The sequence below is a fragment of the Mobula hypostoma genome, chromosome 23 (genome assembly GCF_963921235.1).
Source record: "Mobula hypostoma chromosome 23, sMobHyp1.1, whole genome shotgun sequence".
NCBI lineage: Eukaryota > Metazoa > Chordata > Chondrichthyes > Myliobatiformes > Myliobatidae > Mobula > Mobula hypostoma.
In genome coordinates this window covers 21,391,329-21,408,610 of record NC_086119.1, presented here as the reverse complement: position 1 = coordinate 21,408,610, position 17,282 = coordinate 21,391,329, and the positions used below count along the sequence as shown (strand labels likewise).

The following is a 17,282-nucleotide window of genomic DNA, read 5'->3' as shown; positions in this document are numbered from 1 at the left end:
ATTATGAAAGTGAATTGTTCACTTCGTGGTTTAGACACAACGCAACCAAATGCCAGTCCGCGGGTTGGTCCCATTGAAAGGAATCAGGAGCAGGGAAGGGGTGGTTCGCTCGTCTAACCCGCAGGCTGCAGCATCGTGGATTTTTAAAGCGCACGCGAACGCCGAACTGTCTCGGGCATTGTTTCCCAATTCACCCAGGCACAGCTCCAACGTCGCCGGCTTTTGGACAAAGAACGGTCCTTCTCGCTGGATATCCATCAATCACGTTAGACTTTTAGAATCTAGACTTTAACCATACTCCCTACACATTTTGTTTAAAAACTGAAAGCCGTTTCAGTATTATAAACGACCTACCAGATCACTTGATACACGTTAGTAGCCCCCGATTTGAATACTTGCCCCAGGCTGATTGAACGGGAAATGTGTGTGTGTGTATGTATATCTCTTGCCTCCAGCCCTTGGCGACTGTTGTAGAACATCCCAGCCTGCGTAGCCTTTGTCAGGCTAATCTTCAGCCCAGCACCCCTATCGACTCATCTCTTCTGCTTTGTATTGCCTTATCAATAAACCGACATTTCTGCCTTATTTTGGGCGGAGATTTTTTTTAAATGGAAGGGGTTTGCACTTCGGATCAGTCGCTGTGTTCCTCCTGTGCCAGGTTCGGTGACACACATCCTCCCTACTCGGGCTCTCTCACGCCCTCTGTATATCTCATTTTCCGACACAGTTGAGCCGATCCTGCTCGTTATTTTCCGCTCGTTCACTCTATCTGCGGCTGGGTACAGCTACTGGACCAAACCCTTAACCTTCAGTTCTACAAACCTCTACTTTCCCTTCACATTTTGGTAAGTACCCTATCTCCTTTTCCCCCTATTTAGAAAGCCCCCACTCTCTCGACACCCTCCCCCCCCATTCACTGTCCTTTTTCCGAGACGCACACATGTAATGTCCCACCTTGTACAAATACAGATCAATATAATTGAGTCCGCATTGAATCAAAAACCCCACACAACAGTTCTTAAGTACTTTATTATCCATTTAACGATTTATTGTTTCAAACGGGTGTCCGGGGTCCCTCGATCACAGGACCTGCCCTAGAGTAATTGTTCTCTCCTATATTTGGAAACTGATGACCTCTGGTGTGGGTGTCTGCTGTCCGATATTTAATCAATCCATTTATCCCTGAACGACGAAACCCCACGCTGTTATTTCGAGGGCATTTCTGCTCCGGTGTATTTGCCACGCAGCCACTTAGCGTTAGGGTTTGGTGTGCACTGCCCTGTTTTATTTTTTTTAATCAACAATCTTTGACAGCGAATTGCAGCCAGCTGTCAGTCGCTTCTCGGAGCAGCTGTGCCCGTTCTGGGGCAGTCGCGTCATTCTCCCCCTCTCGTGTTGCAAAATCACTGCCAATACTCGCGGTTTTAGCTTTGGATGTTGTTTTCTCTCTCTCTCTCTCTCTCTGGGGGTGGGTAAGAAACAGAGAAAAGGTCTCAACCTTGGCAGGTTGTGTCCAAGCCCAAACGCCTCCCAGTAAAAAAAATGTTGCAAGATGGAACGCGAGAGAAGGACGGGTAGAACGAGCTGGTGTAACACACATTAGGTGTAAGGTTAATGTTTCTGTAGCTTTGTATGGCATTCACTTCATCCCGTTTAACTCTTTCCCCATCCTTTTCATAAACCCTCTCCGTTAACAGCCTCAGTACTCACACAATTTCCATTTTTTTTGTTGGGGGGGGAATGATAATAATCCACTACCCCTTACTGGCTCACAGGTCAACATTTAAATTACTGTAGCCCAATGATGTATTTGTTTCGAAGTTGCAGCCAATCACGCCGCCAGGTTTTATTGGCTATTGTTAAACAAAGGTGGGTGAGGATGTTGCATTATTATTGGAATATAATTGTGTGCGTAGATTTTTACTTTAAGTATAAATAGGTAAACAGTTTAACGGCAAAAGCACTGCACCAAAAAATGATCCAGGAAATATTCAACTGGCCAAGTCTGGTGTGTGCAGCAGCCTGATTGGTTGGTGGGACGGCTGCTAACTGAGCCAAGCTTGGTGTGTGGAGCAAACTTCGACCGGTGTATGCTGGGCATGCAGCATTGTCCACTGTTGTATGTTGTGAGAGGTACCGAATTTATCCACCTTCAGTCCGAAGATGATCTTTACAATTCTGTAGTACCTTTCTCACTTCTCCTTCAGGGCACCCCTAGGTGCTTTTCAAATAATGAAGTACTTTTCAACCAGTGCCTTTGTTGCAGCAGTAATAATGCAAATTGATTGACACATACCAAATTCTAGAGGAACTCAGCAATTCAGACAGCATCAATGGAGGGGAATAAAAAGTTGCTGTTTCAAACTGAGACCTTTCATCTGAACTGGAAAGGAAGGAAGCAGAGCCAGAATAAGAAGGTGGTGGTGGGAAGGAGAATAAACAGCCAGATGATAGGTGAAGCAGTGGTGGGGGTGAGGGGGGAATGACGAAGCTGGAAGGTGACAGGTGGAAGTGGAAAGGACTTGAGAAGAGGGAAGCTGATAGGAGAGGACAGTGGACCATGCAAGAAAGGGAAAGATGACGGGCACCAAAGGGAGTCAATGGACCGGTGAAGAGAAGAGTGGGGAATGGTATAAGAGAGAGAATGTAGATTGATCTGTAAGTTTTAGAGATTGAAATTTTGTTCAAAGTAATAAAACTAAGTTAGATGTGATGTTGTCGTGGCTATCCCTTGAGGTCAAGGATGATGGTTTTCGTTCTGAAGAAGTAGTCCACAGAGCGAAGACGCCTGTGTGTGTATTTGTTTAACGTGTAGTTGATGTTGCACTCCAAGAAGCACACGATACTTCACAAATCAACCAACTGATTCTAATGGCATGTGATGTACTTGCAGCAAGGATCACATGATTGTGCTGAAAAAATAATGAGGCACTCATGTCAATATTATTCATACTCTTCTGGGGTGCACAATATTAGATTACTGTACAACAATGTTGTTAAAACAAGAAAGAGGAGGGGGAAAGGCAAACATGTGTATCAAACCTTCTCCATCCAGACATAAATTAGTTAATCCTAACCTTTACAAGTCTCAGTGGTTCCTGTGACAGGCCAAAAGTACTCAGAAGTCAATATTATAAAGAACTTCGAGAAATTTCCCTCCAACTTATTCTGTCCATCAATAAACGCTACAGGAAATTGCATTAACAAAAATCACTGTAGCCCCAACAACCTCCACCTTGTCCTTCATAAATGCATTAGTCTTTTCTCTCAGACTCTTGGCCCAACTTTGAAAGACTGGAGTGAATCTGTTTCATTAGATATGTGAGTAACCTGTTCTGGAAGGCATTGCCTCTGTGAACAGAATTGCTTTCTTCTATTTGCCTTACTTTGCTCTGGGATTTTATGTGATGGAGTATTGTGTTCATGAGTGATATTTATAATGCACGCTATTCAGATTGTTGTTGAGAGACGGAGTTGACACCAATTTATTACTTGAAGAGCAATCTGTCACAACTCTGAATGTCTCATGGAAAGTCAACTTAAATAAGATTCATCAAGTGTCAGTGGGCTTAATTTGGGCCTGGAACTTAACTTCAACCTGCAAAATATAGAAGAGAACGAAGTTGTTGGCTTTGATCCCTGTTGAAAATACATTATCCTAGCTGGTAGTTCTATTTCCCTCTCTTGTAACTGTCGAGTTCTAACCAGAGTATTTGTAACCTTGTTGTATTTTTGACCCAGAATTCAGCTATACCACACATGCATTCCATCGCTATGACTGTTTATTCCTATCTCCATAGCAATTCTGATGGTAAAGCAATTAATTTCTGTTGTGGAGAGGTGTTGCCCAAAATCACATCATAAGTATGCACCAAAATCTACTCTTGAAATTCTGTATGTTTCACATTTAAAGGCCAAATTTGCAGTAACTATAATGTGACATGCATGGGGTCATTTAGTTAGGAATTCCTCTGTTGACCTATATAATAAAGAAGAAAACAAGAATGACATGGTAGTACATGATGGATGGTTGCTTGTTGCAAAGTGGTTATCATCCACCCCAGTGTGTCTGGGCTGTATTGCTTTCATTACTGTGCCCAAATAAGCTTAGATTAGGGTGACAAATTGTTCACTTCCTCTTCCTTCAAGGCTCTCCTGTACTCTTGCTCCTTGGCAATTTGTTCCAGTTGGTGAGGCTAGAGAGGTGGAACTCTCATCTCTGAGTTGGATGTTGAGTTGTATTCCACTTCTGCCACTTGAGCACAAATCCAGAATGCAGACCTTTGGGTGAAATTTAATCTTGCCTTGCCCGCCTCACTGGGTGGATGTAAAACAAGCTTGTGCCACTCTCTCAAATAAGAGGAGATATATAATCTCCAATTTCAAGGTAAACTCTGATCCCTCAACAAACTGACTGAAATGGATTGCTCATTATTGTATTCCTTTTTGTGGGAATCTGCTGTGCTCAAGTTAACTGCATTTTCTAAATTATGACGCTAACATGTTATTTGTTTTAATTGGCTGGGGAACACAGAAAGCAATCAATGGTTTTGAAAGATGCTAAATAAGTACTAGACAGCCAGTGGTATAGTGACATCAGCACCAGACTCTGAGGCATGTTGCCCCGAGTTCAAATCTGGCCAGCTCCTTGCACGCTTTCCATCTACGCTGGGTAGAGCAGCCAGCCTCGTAAAAAAATAGTCAAGTGCTACAGAAATGGCAAAAATTGCTGCCCTATGTGTCATAATTCATGAAAAGGAACAGCAACAACAAATAAATACTACTTCCAAGAACCCTGTGATTCTTCAGATCCTTTGTATTTATGTTGGTTAGGCACTGGGTGAATTCCTCATAATAAAGATAATTAAAAACCAAAGGAGCAAATGAATTAGTTTTTTTCCTCCACTTTCTGCTAAATAATAACAAATGCCTTTTTAGAAATCCTTCAGAGAGTCTGATAATATTTTCTACTGACCTTAAATATTTCCAAGCCACCTGTTACATAGACAGGAAGAGGAATGCCAAAGCGAACCAGTCAATGTATTAATTTCTATTGTCAAACCTGCACTTGGTGGCTTCTCGTATTAGGTACCTCCTGTACCTAATAAATTGGCCACTGAGTGTATGCTTGTTGTCTTCCACTGCTGTAGCCCACCTGCTTCAAGTTTCGATGTGTTGTGCATTCCGAGATGCTGTTCCATACGCCACTGTTGTAATGTGCAGTTGTTCGAGTTGCTGTCACCTTCTGGTCATTTTGAGCCAGTCGGACTTTTTTCTCTCATTATCGACGTGTTTGTTTTCCCCCACAGAATTGCTGGTCACTGGATTTTTTTTTTTTTTGCTGCACCATTCTCTATAAACTCCAGTGACTGTTATGCATGCAAATCTGAGGAAATCAACAGTTTCTGATATACTCAAACCAACCCGTCTGGCACCAACAGGCAAAGTCACTTGGATCACATTTCTTCCCAATTCTGATGTTTGGTTGGAACAAAAATTGAACCGCTTGACTATGTCTGCATTCTTTTACGAATTGAGTTGCTGCCACATGACTGGCTGATTTAAAAATTTGCATTAGCGAGCAGGTGTACAGATATACCTAATAAAGTTGTCCCTGAGTGTGTATGGAACTTCTTTGGACTGCACATAGAATATGAACAGCTCTGGATTCCACATTATAGGAATGAGACAGCAACCAATGAAGGTCTATGGCTATCACAGAACTGGGAAGTTGTATTATTCCGGTCGAAAAGGTGGAGCTCTTTCCTTTCCAAAAATTGCATTGACCATTATAATAATGGCTATCAAGATGATGAAAGAGTTTGCTGGGTAGTTTTGCAGAAAATGGGAGAAGTCCAGATTTAGCAGGAGATGGTCACATACATTTAATAAGTAATTATGAAACAGCCTTTTTATCCAGAGTTGGTAACCACTGGAATTAGTACAGAACTAATAGGAATCTCAGCAAGTACATGAGGGAGAAAGGGATAGAAGGTTGTTAATAGTCTGATAAGATGAAGAGCATCAGGAGGGCCTGTTTGCCTGACTTTTTTGTACTATAAGTACTTTGCCTGCTTATGAATTTTTACCCAATTATTTAATCAATGGCAGAAGTACTGTAACGACTAATGTTTAACATTCAGCACCCTTCCTGATTGAACAAATTTGTCGATTGTAGTTTGTTGCTTTTAAATGTGCTTTTCTGTTGAATGATCAAGATTCAAGGGCAATGTAATTTACACTTACAAATTGCCTTCCCCTTTACCAATGCTCACCATGTCTCGTTCTGGGCTGCCTTTAAAGAGTATCTGTCGAGCTAGTCTTGTTAGGTAATTGCAGGAATTTAAAAACTAATTGTTGATTACTACAATAACTCAGGAAAGATTTTAACAAAACTCTTCTTCATAGATGGGCTTTCTAACATAAGTTTCTGCTGTGGAAATTTAGGTGAAAAAATGAATATTTAATATAGTTATGATTATGACAAGTGCCATATTTAGAATGCACAAACCAGGATTCTTGAATACATGCGCTTCTTGTTTCATTTTTGCATTTTTGGCTCTGGTGTTAATGTTTTTGCATGAATATGTTATAGTACATGAGCAATATCTCCATTAAAATGTGTGGTGCATGGCTAGGTGGTTAGGGCATTGGACTAACGATCTGAAGGTCGTGGGTTCGAGCCTTGGCTGAGGCAGCGTGTGCCCTTGAACAAGGCACTTAACCACACAATGCTCCACTCTACCCAGATGAGAATGGGTACCGGCAAAAATGCTGGGGGTTAACCTTGCAATAGACTGGCGTCCTATCCGGGGGTGGGGGTAGTCTCGTACTCTCAGTCGCTTCACGCCACGGAAACAGGCATAAGCACCAGCCTGATGGGCCACAAGGCTCGTGACAGACTTTAATCTTAATCTATTAAAATATCAGTGGAGTTTGCCAGAGTATGCCAAGCTTTCAGTTGAGAGTGGCACCCAATGCTTTTGTGTATTGGGAATGGCATCCATTTTCTCTGCCGTGCTTCAAGGGTCTAAACCAACTTTTGTGATGTTGCATGTGTGATTTGGGACTCATCAACTTGATAAGTTATGACACTGTGTTTTATAGCAGGCCTGATGCACATGTTCATCGAAATGGCAGGTTGGTGGAAATGTAAAGATCTTATAAACCTGTTGTAAGTGGGTGATATTCTGTAGTGTACTGGATATAGGACAAAGACTCAATAAGAAACAGGTCATAGAATCAAATGCCTTTTGGCTCTTCATGTCCATGCTGGCCTTTGACCCCATCTACACTTGCCCACTGACCATATTAGGGCATTTCTATTTACATGCCTGCTTAAATGTCTCGTAATTGTAGTGATTGTATCTGATTACACTGTTTTCTCTGGCACTACATCCCAGATATCAATCACCCTGTGTGTAAAATACAACTAGTCTCTTGGATCCCTTCCTCACACCTGAAACCTATGACCGTATACGTTTATAGGATGGGAAGTACTGTTTCTATTAGCTGTAGATCTTAAAGTTCAGTAAAACTTCTATTGAATATTAAAATATTCTGAGATATCCCCATAATGGGTGATGTTTATAACTAACTTGACACCAAGCCGTAATTTTTGAGTTTAAAATACTCTCCTGTTTCACCTTGGAGGTCTATGCAGCTAATTATAACAGGACAAGCTAAAAATTCAGGAATTCCAGACGTTATTCAATTTTTAAAATTCCGTGAGATCAGTGACCTTCAAATACGAAAGTTTTTCAGGAGTGAGGAAGATACTGAACTTTGCCATGGATGGTCCCAAGCCCAGCTGTGAAAGGGTTGGGCATGAGGCTAGAAGTCCCTTCTGGTGAAAATCTAGAGGTACAGGAACACCAACAGAAGCCAACGAACGGAGGACCCTGGCAAGCTGCTATCATCGACCTATGCTCCAGTAGGGGAAATGAGCTTTAGAAGAAGAAGTAGTAATAAATTGCCCTGGCAGAAGCATGGGGTATTGGGAATGTCGAAGGTGGAGTGCCGCAGGAGGGGTGAGGGACAGGTGGCAGAGGAGTGTGGGGGGGGGTGCAGGGTGGGATGGCACAGGTGCAGACACACCCAGCCCTGAGATATCAGGCAAGGTGACTTGATTCCAAACAATTGGTTTATTGATTATTACAGAATGTCTCTCGGGTGCTTCCTGCTCCCTCCCCTCTTCCTTCCCCTTTTCCCAACCATGGTTCCCCCCTTCCTGCCCCCCTTCCCACTCTCAGTCCACAATAGAGACCCATATCAGAATCAGGTTTATCATCACTCACATATGTCATGAAATTGTTTTGTTTTTGGTGGCAGTAGCACAGGGCAATACATAAAATTACTTCAGTACTGTGCAAAGGACTTAGGCACCCTAGCCACGTATATGTACTGAAGACTTTTGCACATTGTTGTATATTGCAGGCCTGATGCACATCAAAATAGCAGGTTGGTGGACTCTGCTAGATTTAGATCTGAGAACCCGTGCTTTGGGTTGATTCTGGTGCAAAAGTGAGCAATGATTAGAGGTGGTGGTGTTAGAACTAATTAGGAGTACCGTGGACTCACTTTATACCGCATGCTGTCGGAGAAGTGCTGCTGGGATAATTAAGGACACGACCCACTCAGCCAACAGACTTTTTGTCCCTCTTCCCTCCGGGAGAAGGTTCAGGAGCTTGAAGACTCGTACGGCCAGATTTGGGAACAGCTTCTTTCCAACTGTGATAAGACTGCTGAACAGATCCTGACCCGAATCTGGGCTGAACCCTCCAAATATCCAGACCTGTCTCTCGGTTTTTTTGCACTACCTTACTTCCCATTTTTCTATTTTCCATTTATGATTTATAATTTAAATTTTTAATATTTGCTAATTTTAACTATTTTTAATACTTAATATTTGTAATCAGGGAGTGTGAAGCTCAGATTCAAATATCGCTGTGATGATTGTACGTTCTAGTACTAATTGTTTGGCGACAATGAAGTATCTGATATTTAAAGTATCTGATATATTTACCATTGGTTCTGCATTATGTTAGCTGACCTCAGTTGTGACAGCATTTGGGGGAAGTGCAACTGCAGAAGAATGGAGAAGTTGGATTCTCCAGCATTATCTGCTCTTCGTGTTTCAACAATTTAAGGATGGGGATTATCTCATGTATGGGGCCCACCGAGAGAAATAGTTTGCTGACATTTATTGCACATACTTACATATGATGCTTGGTCATTTGGTTAATATTGTTAGAGGCTGGTGCCCTGAGACTTTAGTCAAGTCAGTGTGGAGGATAACTTGAGGTCATTTAATCTTGACCAGAGCAAAGGTGGGAACATTTCATTTAGTTTCATTCCTTGTACAGAAATCTAGTCTGGAAGAAAAATCTAAAAACTTTATTCTGAGGGGATTCTAAGAATAAAAATCTAAAAATACAGCTTTTCTGATATTGAAACCATAATGGAGGAAATGGTGGGACTTAGTTTTTGGAAATGTTTCTATCCTGATTATTCTATTGGGTATTAAAAAATGCATTGTAAAGTCTGTCTTTCTTCAAGGAAATAGTTGAATTTCATCATGGGGGAAATATTTGTGTCAGCGACAATGATCAGAAAAAAATTGGCAAAGATTCATAAAAGTTAACTCATGTCTTGACTATTCTGAATTTATTTTTTTTAGATGGACAGGAAAAAGTCTTTAAATATTGTCTGCATAAATCTTAAGTGAATCTTGTAGGGTTTAGTGCAAGAGTTGAACTCGTAATTGACGGTAATATGGATTGGACATTGAAAGTATATAGATAATGGGAATGATTTCTTGAAAATAAATCACATTCAAAACAGGTTTATAAGGACTTGTGCTGAGGTTTCAGCATTTCATTTTATACATCAATAACTCAAGCAAAGGAATAGAAAGTTGTGGAGTTTGGATGGCGTAGGGTGGCAACTTAATACAAGGGAGTGAGAAGACATTCTTTTCTGAAGAAGTAGAATGGAATATTTTTAACGGAAAGGGACCAGCAGCTGTGGAGGAGAAAGAGATTTGAGCATAAACACCACTCATTAGATTGCTACCTGTAGGTTAAAGAAGGCTAATGAAATATTTCTTTTTAAAATCACAATTTAGCCAGAATTTGAATTTGAAAAAATGCTTAGAACTTGGTCTAGTCTATCCAAGGCTCACGTGGGTAAGGATGCATTAGACTTTTAGGAAGGTCCATTGGAGATGAACAAGAATGATTCTTGGGCTTAATTGAACATAGTCAGTTTTCATTCACAAAACTAAGGCAGCTAATGAGTGATCAATGTAAATTAGTTTAAAAGTGTTTGGACTAAGTGTAGAGATAGCAGAAATTTATTTTGGCAATATGAAGAAAGACAGTATTACGGAGAGGAAAGTTGAATTAGTCTAGGAGAATATCATACATCTTAGCATCAGTTGAGAAATCCATTGTAAATTTCTCTGAGAGATTCTTGTTCTCCCTAGCATTTGATGTTTGAGAACATTGAGAATTTAAAACTCCCTCAAAATGACTTAAATAGTGATGCAGTTCTTCAATGTTGGCCTTTCAAATAGCACCGATTTGGAATAGACAGGGCCATTTTCTCCAGAGTATTCTGTGAGTAAAGAGCTTTGATTTTTCAAACCTGAGAGGATGACTATCTCACTGCAATCACAATTGGCATAATTTTGGGAGAGTTTTGTCTAAGGGACAGGAGTCTCTCTGGTGTTCCTGTATTCTTTTGGTTCAGTGTCTGTAGCTAGTGTTATCAACTTCCCAAACCTGTCCGTTGGAAATTAGGATTTGTGTATGAGTGTGGTTGAGTAGCTTATTGTCACCGATATCAAGACTTGCACAATGTACATCTGCTCATGGGCTAAGATTCAGGAGGATGTCAGTTATTTCAGAATCAGGAGAGAGATAAATTACTGTACTATCTAATATTTTCAGTCTGCAAAGATGTAGCTATTATCTACATTAGGTCACCTTGATCCAATTATAGCTAATTCTTATGTATTGTTTCTCTTTTGCTCTTGCTTTTAATTACCTGGTAAGTTTGTTGGATTGAGTGGTGGAGATATTGGAACAGTCATTTATACAGTGAGTTGGTAGGATCTAATTATTTGACAGAAAGAATGAATAAACATCTGGGTTCAGTTCAAATTAGTTAGAGTCCATCATATAGGTCCATTGCAAAGGAAATCAAAATCTAAAGAATATTTGACTCACAAAGGAAATATTTAACTTTTGTTGGGTAAACCATTTATCATTTGTGCTGAAGGGTTAAGACAATGTCATTACTAGAATTGTAAAATACTCTGAATATGATTTACTCATGATGAATGAGAAATTTTAATTACTACCAAGCAAATATTCAGGCTCTATAAAGCATTTTTATATACTCCATCAAATAAAGATTTTAAAGACTGAATATAAATTAAATCTATCCAATTTGTGATATCCCTGCTTCTGCCTTAATCTAATTTTTCTTTTCTATTTTGTTTAAAATATAAACCAATAGTACTGCATTTGTGCATTTTTTCTTCCTGATTTGCAAAATGTGAGTTTCTTTGATATGATCAGCTGCTCAGTTAGTTTGATAGTATTTTGTCTTTCAGACCCCAGGGCTCCTTTTGAGCTGGTGCATTGACATTAACTGATGTGGGGCAGGTCTCTCCTTTACCTACAGAGTGCTTGTTGTATGGCAGCTTTCTTTGATGTCAGTAATGAGCACGGTCACAGCTCACTGTAATAATCAGGCCAGAGCTGTTAAGCTTTTTTTCAAAAAAAACTATCTTCACTCTATGCAATCCAATTGTATGGGTCTATTTGTTCAAACATAATTTACTGAGAGGGTAGTTGATCAGTATTAGCATAAACCCACAAGCAGCTGTGTGGCATTCCACTAGCAGCTGGAAGGCTGCAGTGCGATAATGTAGTCACTGGCACTGCAAAATGCCAAGCTGTCAAATGCCACCTTCCTTTCATACTCTGAGCACTTAAAATCCCATACATTAGCACCCTCATTTACCTTGAGTGCTCCGATGCCCTGAGCCTCTTCAATGAATGAACTTTTTGTCATCCTTGTGTTGCTGAAATACAATGGAGCAGCATTTTGTAGATTTCTATTGTGTTCTGAATTTCCCGTATTTTTCTCAACTGATTAGTTGCATTTGGCATGAATAATCTACCAAGTAAATCAGATGAAAATTATTGATAATTTCAAAATGTTCATGAATCCATTGCAGTTTGAGAGAATTTTGCAGCAATGTGTTTTTGTTCATAAGCTTTGGAATGCTTTACTTGTGAAGTAATAGTTCTAACTTCCAATTTGCCAAGGAAACATTTAAACTTTTCTTCTCTAAGGACTGTTGTTAGGTATCCATTGGAATAGTCTGCATTAAATCGAGCAGCCTTTTACTCCCTGCTGTGTTCTCCTCTTGTTCTGTTCACTTCATTTGTCCCCTTACCAAGAGCCAATAAATTCTTATCACTTTACTGCAGCTTTTAGCAATGATGGCCTATGTTGGCCATTAAGTGCTGGCTTTTAGATAAATCTGGCTTTCAAGAGGATGATGATGGAGCAGAGACTCTTTGAAATTACAGTATTCTTTCTCAAGTGACTTGCCTATCAATGTATCATGCTTAAAATGGCAGTTAAATTATTGTGCACTGGAACAGGCTTAAAAACAGGGCTGTCAGTAAATTGATCCCTGCTATAGTGGATGGAAAAATGTGCATGTGGCTAGTCTGAACAGGTCAGTCAGAAGGTGTGATGTGCATTTTCAAGGTGATGGGCAAACTATTTTAGAGTGAGAAGAAGGATAACTAGAAATCTCAGGAGGGAAGGGCAAGTGGGAAAGACATCATTCTGAGTCACAGTTGGCTACTGCTGTGTTAGTGTCTCGCTGATCTGCCAGTTAATCTTTTAAATGAGAAGACTGCAAGCAGAGAAAATGAAGATTGAAATTCTGACAGGATGTTTAAGAGCGATCTTTGCACTGTGGTTGCCAAGTATTCATAAAGGTTAGAAACAGCAACCTCGTCTTTATTTCCCTTCTAATGAGAAGCACTTTCCTAAATTTATTGATGTTGCACATACCAAAATTTTCAAGAAAGCTATAACGTGCAGAGATTCCCTCTGGGCACAGTACATGGGAAGGGGTGATGTGAAAAATTTAAGAAATTGAGAGTGGATTTATCATAAAATGTCCTCATCAGACTCTCAGCTTTGTTTTAATCAGCTGCTACTATCCATCAAAGTAGTGCATCCCTGAAGGAACTAAAGCTTCTGTAGTGATGTGCTTAAGGCCACCAGGCAAAATCAGGCCACTTATGTTTGTGGACAAAAATTTACTAAATTAATTTGGAAGATGAATTTAATAAACTTTTAGTTGATAGTTATGTTGTCAAATGGCATTGAATTGCGGAAATATTCAACAAGCCTGGCAGTTTGAGCTTCTTTTGCTTCAAGATGACGTGCCTTGATAAATTACATTCCCAAGTTATTTTAGGATTGAAGCATCCTTATTTTCACAAAACTAAGGGAAAGTGGAGTGATGAGTTTGGCACAGTTGTAGATTCCACAAATGACTGGAGACCTCTTGACACCACTGTTGCAGGTGCGGTGCGAAATGGTCTGGAGTTGCCTGGCAGGAAGTGTGATAATGTGGCTTTGAGGAAAAGGTTTTGATCTTCTGGCTTCACTTGCAGGATGAGTTGTTTCTGTCCCTTTCCAACATTCCCACTTCTCTTCCGGCCTGACGTGCATTATTCAGGTGCATGTGCCGTGCTTTAACAGGCATCTGGCAATGCGGCATGTCACAAGCAAGGTGGGGGCACAACACACTTCCCAACTCCTGTTAAAGCATCGTAGGGCTGGCAGCTGCTTGTGTGCCTGACTGGCTCAGAAAAGAGCAATCGGGACAAAGGGAAATGCACAGAATTCCAGTCACCTAAAATTGAAATCTGAATAGAAGAAAGAAACGCTCTACAAAACTCTTTGCTCAGATTCTGCTACAGTCATACTGTTGGGTTTGATGTGGCTTGGAATCAGCGAGCACGGAGAGTTGGTTGAGTAAATGCTCATCATCAGTTCTGGCAAAGTTCCTGAAATCGAGATGGTAGCCCTTTCTCTTTCCACAGATGCTGCCTGGTTCTGTGTGTTTCCAATCTTTCAGGTTCCATTGTGTGTTTCTGTCATCTCAGAATAAGAATCAGATTTATTATCAAAGTCAAATTAAATTTATTACAGAAGTTTGTACACATCACCACACACTACCTTGAAATTCCTTTTCTTACAGGCATACTTTATACTTTATTGTCGCCAAACAATTGATACTAGAATGTACAATCATCATAGCGATATTTGATTCTGCACTTTCCGCTCCCTGGATTACAAATCGATAGTAAATATTAAAAATTTAAATTATAAATCATAATTAGAAAATAGAAAAATAGGAAGTAAGGTAGCACAAAAAAGCCGAGAGGCAGGTCCGGATATCTGGAGGGTACGGCCCAGATCCGGGTCAGGATCCGTTCAGCGTTCTTATCACAGTTGGAAAGAAGCTGCTCCCAAATCTGGCCGTACGAGTCTTCAAGCTCCTGAGCCTTTTCCCAGAGGGAAGAGGGACGAAAAGTGTGTTGGCTGGGTGGGTCGTATCCTTGAATATCCTGGCAGCACTGCTCCGACAGCGTGCGGTGTAAAGTGAGTTCACGGACAGAAGATTGGTTTGTGTGATGTGCTGGGTCGTGTTCACGATCTTCTGCAGCTTCTTCTGGTCTTGGACACTTACAGGAAAATAAAGAAATGAATTGAATTTATAGAAACTATGCATAACCAAGGACCAACAAACAACCATCGGTCATGAAAGTTGCTGTTTTGTGGGCGCAGACAAATCTATAACTCGCAAAAATAAATAAATAGTGTGAAAGAGGATTAATGAGGTGGTGTTCATGGACCATTCAGAAATCTGTTGGCAGAGATGTTCTTAAGGCATTGAATGTGGGTCTTTGGGCTCTTGTATCTCCTCCCAAATGGTAGTAAAGCAAAGGGGGCTTGTCTGGGTGTGATGGTCTTCAAGGGCGCTGTCCCTTTAGAAGATTCAGGAGAATTGTGATGGAACTGGTTTGGTCTACATCCTTCTGCAGCTTCTTGCCATCCTGTGCACTGGCACCCTCATACCAGCCTGTGATGTAATCAGCCAGAATGCTCTCCACCGCATGCCTGTAGACATTTGCTAGAGATTTTCACTGGCAGTTACGTCTGAGATTTTCAAAAGGTGCTTTGAAAGGTTGGTCTTTTATACAATCGCAAGTCACTGCTGGATGCTACGGAGACTAAGTACTGCAGGTCTATCCCGTCAGTGAACTGCTCAATAGTGACGGACCGGTGTTTATTGTGCTGTCGCCTAGACTGCTCGTGTACCATTGTGCCGAGAAGGTGCACAGTGTATTTGTAGTGTTCTCGTGCAGTGTGTTGAAACTCTGACCAAACACCAAGTTAAACTGGAGCCAATGAAGACAGAGTCATAGTAAGGTTAACCATTTACTGTTCACTCTTCCACATTAACATCGTATGGTGAGAACTGTTGATAAAAAAATACAAGCATATACAGCATCTGTTTCATTCTGGAGACCACACGCGCTCTCTTCTTTTAGTGAGTGTCTCCAGCCGCCCGAGTAGGAAGCGAGGGGGGTCCCGTCAAACCGCCATCAGGCTCGAGCCGACCTCGCGTTTGAAATTGAAAAGCCGACGCGCGCCACCCCAACCGCCGCTTCCTTAACAGAAACCACGTTAATATTTTTACTTCAAATACTTTCATAGGAACTTACAGCGTTGCTTCTATAATGTTTCTTTGTGGGTAGAAATGGAGCTCTTCACGATCACGCTGCATGCATGGCACCCACCTTCACACCTTCTCCGAACCGGAGGTTACACATAAAATGCGGCGAAACTGGAGGTGACGTCCTCACATGCCGCAATATACCGTAGACAATGAATTTACCTTTGTTAAACTGTAACATAATTATCAACCTTTAACTTTAACTGGAAAATAGTTACAAACAAATCATTTAAAACGTAGACCCAACAAAGTGAAATAAATGCGTTAAGGGCAACACAGTATTGGACATTTTTATTGTGATTGCAAGACACTGGACATTGATAATTAGAATACTGCAAGTCAGTTCACTGGTTCTTTGACAAAACCGACAGCAAGGGAATTGCCTTGATTGTGGCAAGGACTAGACTTAGGCTGAGGTCGTGGGGTCATCCAATGCGGTTGCCCGGGGGGGGGGGGGGGGGAGACACCAAGGCGGTACTGCCCTCAGGTGTTTGCTTGGTGGGTGAATAAGCTAAACCAGCACAATTTACTATCAATCTAGTTAGGCCACACAGGGCTATGGTTTTTTTTTTCTCTTTGAGATAATATGTTTTTTGTCTGAAATCATAACTATGTGTGCAATGTGCTACGCGCTGTTCGTAATGTGCTTTGCACCTTGACCATAGGGATGGTGTTTTGTTTGGCTATGTTCAAGTATAGCTGAATGATAATTAAACTTGAATTTGATGTAGGTGGTTATTGAGAGGCGAGGAAAGGGAGGGAGGGAGAGAGAGAGAGAGAGAGATCAATCTAGGGCTATTGAAATGACTAGAACCAGGAGCAAGGGTCATTTCACAGATAAAAGGATAAGAATGAAATGGCTAAAGAGAAATAACGTCATAGAGTCCTAGAGTACTAAAGCACAGAAAAGGTTCCTTCAGCCCATCTAGTCCATACTAATTTACTACTCTGCCTCATCCCATTGATCCGCTCCCGGACCATAGGTCTCAAAACTCCACACATCAGTGTACCTATCCAAACTTCTCTTAAATGTTGCAATCATCCTTGCATTTGATTTTGCGAAAATGGTGCTGGTGCAGAAAACAAAGGGAAGTCATGTCTAATTATTGTTCATTTCTGTTTCTCACTTTCACACCAATTAAGACCGCTTTTAATATTTATTTTTAAATGTCAACTTGCACTTCGACTTCACAAATGCTGCCTTTTAAAAGGGATATTGTACATCAACTGGATGAGCACATTTGATATCTGGAGGTTCAATAGAATGAGTTAGTCAGTGATGTAGCTGGGTAATTGGGGATGGACAGTGAGAAACCTCTGTATAAAGTGCAGACAGCAGTGGGCAGCTTTGAATGTGCAGGGAATCTTCTTGTCTTTATTAATGCACCTGAACTTTATTATCAAAATTGAAAGTTAATACATTTTTCTTCATGTA

At 40.8% G+C, this 17,282-nt stretch overlaps 1 protein-coding gene across 1 annotated transcript in view; it reads left to right on the top strand.

Moving 5' to 3' along the window:
- Positions 1–627: 627 nt before the first annotated feature.
- The window catches only part of LOC134336949 (coronin-6-like), a 260,484-nt gene continuing 243,829 nt past the window's right edge, over positions 628–17,282 (top strand). The window contains exon 1 of the mRNA XM_063031656.1: positions 628–845. The gene's annotated coding sequence lies outside the window, so the exon portion shown is untranslated. The remainder of the gene's footprint in view (positions 846–17,282) is intronic.